We start from the raw sequence: 7,476 nt of genomic DNA, 5'->3' as shown, positions 1-7,476 counted from the left end.
GATGGAGCAGAGCTGGATCAATGGGCAGCGGGGACCATGGAACGACTGGAATGCAGCAACAATCACCAGTCAGAGTACCCACGTCTGCCAGGCTTCACCCGCTCCTCCTCCACCACCACATACACCACACCAGCCGGCATGAAAGATTAGTGCAAAAGCAAAACACTGCGGATGTTGGAAATCCGAAACAAGAACAGAACGTCACAGGAGATCCTTTTTTCCGAAGAAGGGTCTCGACTTGAAACGTCATCCATTCTTTCTTTCCAGAGATCCTGCCCGTCTCGCTGAGTTACTCCAACATTTTGTGTCTCCCTTCCAATCCTTTTTTTCCCAGTGGTTATCAAACTGCACAACTCCTCCCCCTTCTGTCGTGAGGTAGACTAACCCCCCCCCCCACACACACAATGTTTGCAAATCCCCAATCCCGGACTTTCTACTCTACATTTTAATGTCACGTTTCATGGATCTTGTTGTGTTTTATGACTGTTGGCAGACCAGTTTCCCTCCTGGGATAAATAAAGTTCTCTCCTATCGTAAAATGCTGCAAACACCCAGCAGGCCAGGCAGCAGCCGCGAGGACAGAAACACACTCATCGTTACTTTTTTAAATATCTTTCATTCATGTGTTCTATATTTCTATCCATCATTGCCTATATCTCTTGCTCCCCTCTCCCCTGACTGTCCGTCTGAAGAAGGGTCTTGACCCGAAACGTTACCAATTCTTCTCCCCAGAGATGCTGCCTGTCCCGCTGAGCTACTCCAGCTTTTTGTGTCTATCTTCGGTTTAAACCAGCATCTGCAGTTCCTTCCTACGCATTACAAGTCGACCACCTTTCACCAGCAGATCACCGGCTGTCAGCCCAGCAGCACCACCAGAATGACAGAGAAGGAAACGTTTCATCGTTGCTTCACATCACAAGGAGAACACAAAATCCAGGAAAATCTATTTACTCCAGATTGCAATATTGAATTAAGTTTGAAATATGCTCCCAAGAAAACTCCCGGATTGTTTACATGCTCTAAAACATCAATTCAGGAGAGTGAATTTCCTGGGACAACCACGCAATGCATACAGATGGCACAGACTGCAAGAACTGCCATAGAATATGAATGAACCCTCTGGTTAAATTACAGCCTGGTATCTGTTATTTTATTTATCATGCAAACAACATAACACCATTTTAATTCTTTGTACACCTAGTCGAGTCAATATCACTGTTTGTATTGTATTATATCTGGTCAGCATTTTCTTTTAACTCGTTAGGCACTTGCATAGATAGGCAGTCATGTTTTAGACTATTACGTTGTCATCAAATTAGCAAATGAAAATTCCAACAATTATACAATTAAACTGCATATATGTGCAAAAATGCAGACCAATTTGCCACGGCTAACGTAGTTTGTTCTTAAATGCTCTGTAAATAGATTCATTGCCACAAAATGGAAAGCAAAATTCTTGCTATTACCAGCTGCAATATTATCCTGCAATCAAGGGACCAATTTATTTGTTTGGTTCAATATTTAGACCATAGATTGATAATCTGGAGTGTATATGAATATGATGAAAGCTTGCTGATTACATATAAAATGCAACATTAATTATTTCAGCGTTATGCGATTGAGTATGCGATTGCTCAGATTGAATTGGACAGATGCTTTTAAGATTGTGATGCTATTGGTGAGGTGTGCTGGGGAAAATGTTACAGGAAGTGTTAGGTGTAAGAGTTTATGCTCTATGTACGAGCACCCCTCACCCCATTGCACACCAAGGTATAGAGTCCCAGCCTGCTCAACCTCTCCCTATAGCTCAGACCCTCGAATCTTGGCATCATCCTCGTAAATCTTCTCAGTGCCCTTTCCAGCTTGACAGCATCTTTCCTGTAACATGATGCCCAGAACTGAGTACGAAACTCTAAATGTGGCCTCACCAACGTCTTATATACTGTACCTGCAACATGACATCCCAACTTTATACTCAATACTGATGAGGACCAATGTACCAATAGCCTTTAGGACCACATTCCACTCTTCAAGGATCTATGTATGTGCACACCTAGATCTCTCTGCTCTATAACACTCCCCAGATCCCTACAATTCACTGTGTGGGTCCTGCCCATGTTAGACTTTCCAAAATGCAACACCTCACATTTCTCTGTATTAAATTCCATCAACCATTCCTCAGACCACCTGCTGAGATCCTGCTGCAATTTTTGACATTCATCTTCACCATTTGCTTTACCACCCACTTTTGTATCATCTGCAAACTTGCTAAACTTGCCATGTAGATTCTCATCCAAATCATAGATGTAGATGACAAACAGTTATGGATCCAGCACTGAACCCTGAGGCACACCACCAGTCACAGGCCTCCAGTCCAAGAAGCAACTTTCCACCATCCCCCTCTGCTTCCTTCCACGATGGCAATTTTCTATCCATTCAGCTATCTCTCCTTGAATCACATGCAAATTAACCTTCCAGAGCGGCCTACCATGCGAAACCTTGTCGAATGCTTTGCTGAAATCCTCATATAAAACAGCTCTGCCCTCAGCAACCTTTTTGGTCACAACTTCAAAAAACTCAATCAGTGTTTGCTGTGTCCCCCCTCTCTTACCCTACTCCCTTGCAAGGTAGTCTCCCTTGGGTTCAAATACGAATTTGTTTTGAAAGTGCCGATGGATTCGATTTCCACCACGGATTTTGTAGATTTCAATGCGTTCACCGAAAGTAAAGAAGGATTGACCTGGTGCTAGCTGGCATGCACTAAAGGCTGAATACGTTCCTTTGTGCTGTAGCAATTCTATGATTTAATGGGAAGATTATTGGACTTTATGTGGAATTCATTGATGGAGCGTAGCAATGATATGGTACAATCTGTCACTCAGTAAGCCCTGAACTTACAGTTCATTCCAGATATAGGATTTTCATCATTCAAACATCTGAAATCTAGTGGTCCCTTTGCAAATACAAAAAACAGGCAGCATGATTTGGTGGTTTATAAACATAAGGTGTGCAATGCATTACTTTTTTAATCTGCTTTTTTCACCTGTCTGACAGGCTGCATACAGGCACTGAATTCCAGATCTACATCTATCTCTAAGTAAGAAACCTTGCCTCTTCCTCTCAAACATTTTGCATCTGTGTCCCCTGATCATTGAATAATTCACTAATGGAACAGCTTCCCTCTATTTACCTTGCCTCAACCTGTCAAGATCTTGTTCACCTGAAACCACATGTCTTTCAACCTTAGTCTAAGAAGAACAACCCCAGTTTCTTCAGCCGAAGTCCTGCATCCTTCGAAACTTGCCAGTACATTCTTTCTGCACCCTGAGAAGGACCTTTACATTCTTCCTGTGTGACGACCAAGTGTGACAACCAAACTTGGATGCAATACCACAATGATAGACTAACCAGCTTTCTGTACAAGTTCAATGGAACTTCCCTGCATTGGTATTTCTATGTGCCTCTCTATATGAATCACGGGATCCCAAATACTTGATTGACCACTCTCTAAACATGTCCTGCCACTTGCAAAGACTTTGCATACACAAGTGTCTCTTCTACTGCACATCTTTTGGCATGAAGTGAAACTTTTTAAAGTGTAAATGGCTATGTCCACTAGCAGTCTTGGTTAATCCTTCTCTTGGCTCACTCAAGTTTTGACCCTTCAGAATTTGGGAATGTGATCAGGTGGAATGGCCCTATCTATTTTCCGTGATGGAAAATTTTCAACTGGGTGAGAAGTTTTGTACATGGGTTAAACTCCTATATACTAACCCAACAGCTAGAATATTGACACATCAAATGTTATCACCCAAATTTAATTTGTCTAGAGGTTGTAGACAAGGATGCCCATTATCTCTGTTGTTATTCGCCTAGCTATTGAACCACTTGCAGAAAGTATTAGAGCCGTTCCAGAAATCTATGGGCATAATACTAAAGATACAGTTAATAAAATGTCTTTATACGCAGATGATGTATTACTATACATTACAAACCCAGAAACTAGCATTCCAAAATTGCTAAATCTTATAACTCAATTTGGCTCATTGGATATAGAATTAATTGGAACAAAAGTGAAATTATGCCAATAACGGAACTTAACCTACATATATTGCAACAATCTCCTTTTAAAATAGTCTATGAAAAATTTAAATATCTTGGAATTTATATGACAAAGACATTACTTCTTTATTTAAATTAATTTTTCCCCCTTTACTTAATAAACTGCATGAGAATATTCACTATTGGAAAACACTTCCCATCACAATGCTCGGTCGAATTAATGCCATAAAAATGAATTTCCTTCCACAATTACAGTACCTTTTTCAATCAATATGTCCCCAATTTTTTATTTTATAGTTGATTCTATTGTTACAAGTTTTATTTGGATTTATAAGAACCATAGAATAAGTAAAACACATTTATGTCAATCCAAGATGAATGGAGGATTAGTTTTACCAAATTTTTTATTTTATTTTTGGGCAGTTAATATTAAAAATATGACCTTCTGGTTGGAAGCTATAGATCAACAACCAGATTGGTTAAAGATGGAAAAGGAAGATTGTTTACCTTTTGAAATTGGCTTGATTTTGTTAGCTCCCACAAAACTGAATAAAAAACCATAGTGAAAATATATAGTGGTATACGAACTTGGAAACAATTAAAAATGACTTTAAAATTGGATAATTTATCACTCCTTCTCCACATTGTAAATAATCCTTCATTTAAACCTCTGTGTTGGATAAAGGTTTTGTACAATGAAAAAATTATGGAATTAAAAAGGTGGGACACCTTTACAGAAAAGTTATTTTTCTTTCATTTCAGGAGTTACAACAGAATTATGGACTACATTCAAATAATTTTTTTAGATGTTTACAACTTAGAGATTATGTTAAATCACATACACAAGAATATAGAACCAGAGAGCCGGAGATCCTTGATGAATGTTTGAATAAACATCCTAACACAGATAATTAATATCTCACATTTATAATATTCTTTTAGATAGTGAGGTCCCATCGACAGACCTATATAGACAAGCATGGGAAAATGAACTAGCTCAACCTATAATGAAAGATATATGGGATGAAAGTTTACAACATATACATCAATGCTCGTTAAATGCCAAACACTCTTTAATAAAATTGAAAATACTACATAGACTGCACTATTCTAAAACAATATTAAACAGAATTTTTCCAAATATGTCTCCTACCTGTGACAAATTTCAATATTTAAAAGCTAATTTAACTCATACTTTTGTAAACTGTACAAAAATTTAAAATTTCTGGACGGATATTTTTTAAATTATTTCTGAAGTTGTTAATATCATATAACCATATAACAATTACAGCACGGAAACAGGCCATCTCGACCCTTCTAGTCCGTGCCGAACACGTATTCTCCCCTAGTCCCATACACCTGCGTTCAGACCATAACCCTCCATACCTTTCCCGTCCATATAACTATCCAATTTATTTTTAAATGATAAAAACAAACCTGCCTCCACCACCTTCACTGGAAGCTCATTCCACACAGCCACCACTCTCTGAGTAAAGAAGTTCCCCCTCATGTTACCCCTAAACTTCTGTCCCTTAATTCGCAAGTCATGTCCCCTTGTTTGAATCTTCCCTACTCTCAGTGGGAAAAGCTTATCCAATTGGATCCTGATCCAAAACTAATAATATTAGGAATATCAGAACAAAGCTTAAAACTTACAACAAACCAAAGACATTTCCTTGATAATAGTATAATCATTGGGAAAAAATCAATACAGTATTAAAATTGGAAAAAGCCAACAACCCCCACAATTAAAATGTGGATTATGGAGATGTCTGAGACCTTACACTTGGAAAAAATTAGACTTGGCTTAATTGAAAAAACAGAATTATTTGCTAGAACATGGTCTCCATTTATTGATTTTCTGAAAGGGTAAATTGGTCCAGCACAGAAGCTTGACTGAAACTTGAATCCAGGATTGGATGAATAATTACACTTTATAATCTACGGACCTATCTCCAAAATTGTGTTATTGGTAATTTGTTTTATTTTTTAATTTTTTCTCCCTCCCTTCTTTCTATAGCTCTATCTTTCAAAAAATCTATTAAAAAAAATAAACAGAAGCTGTGTTAATATGTAATTGATAAACAAATTGTGTTTTGGTATGTATATGCTTCTAATTTTACTTCGGAGTCACGTGAGTGACTACGTGAAGAACCCACCCAGCGCGCAGGCGCGGCATTACGTCAGCAGTGCAACAGCGGCAGCAGCTGGAGCCAGGCTCTCCAGCGGCAGCATAAAGACAAGACCTCAGGTAAGTGCCTTTTTTGTGTTACAGAGTCGCTCAACGGTGGAGAATTATGGCCACCCGAAAGCGACCAGCCAGAAGGACTGCCTGCCCTACTCCACCCGAGGAGGGGTCCATAGCTGGGCGGCAGCCACTCGTAGCGGAGGAGCCATTTCAACGCTCCCGCTCACCCGACACCGAGCCGCCCCCTGTGCTGCCGATATCGACGCCCCGCACAGGGAGGAAGGCTACCCATAAAACAGACCGGCCGGTGTCCTCCGATTCGTCGGAGGAACGGGAACGCTCTCCACCGCCGAAACGGGGAGACGCCCGCATCAGCTGCATGAGGCAGCTCCTGGAACAGATGATTGATGAGGAGATGCAGGCTAGGCATCTCCCAGGAGGATGGGCTTTGGCCTCCTCCTTACCATCACCACACCCTTCTGTACCTTCTCTGTTCGAGGGCAGTAAGGGAGGCCAGGACTGGGCTGGCCTATCCCAAGGGCAGGCGGACGACAACATCAGTATGCCGGGCGTGCTAGAAGAAGAGCTACTGGGTGTAGTGGGTCGGTACGCAGCGCCCCCAACGACCGGGATGGTACTACCACCTAGACTGGCGGCCAGTGTCAATAGGCTTTCCAACAAGCCGCTGCAGGAAAAGGTCGTCCAGCAGGCCCTTGATACCTATACAGCGCCAGAGAATTGCGAGGCGCTGCGGGTGAAAACTGTCAACGGGCAAATATGGAACCAGCTGGGGCAGCAGATCAGGACTCAGGAGGTAAAAATGCAGCGGGTCCTGAAGCTCCACTCTGCAGCCATCACCGCCTTTGCTCGGTCCGTCGGGAACGAAGAGCTCTCCATACCCCAGCAGGATGCACTGGCGTTGATGTGCAACACCACGTACGAGCTCAACAGCCTACGGCGGGATAACATCAGGCCTGCCCTCAATCCGAAATACGCAGGCCTCTGCAAAGCTCCAGCGCCGGAACGGGAGGCGCTGCTATTTGGTGCAGACTTGGCCAAGAAACTCAAAGAGTTGGAAGAGGCGGCCAAACCTGTAGGCCTCATGAGGGCAGCGCCAGGACCGAGCAGGGTGAAGACACCCAGTTGGCAGCACGCCTCAGCATCCACCAGCAGGTACCGAGCTGGTGAAAGCCTGGTGACCGCCTCCCACTACCCCCAGAGCTCTT

This window comes from Leucoraja erinacea, chromosome 23 (assembly GCF_028641065.1).
Source record: "Leucoraja erinacea ecotype New England chromosome 23, Leri_hhj_1, whole genome shotgun sequence".
Lineage (NCBI taxonomy): Eukaryota > Metazoa > Chordata > Chondrichthyes > Rajiformes > Rajidae > Leucoraja > Leucoraja erinaceus.
This window is presented reverse-complemented; position numbering follows the sequence as displayed.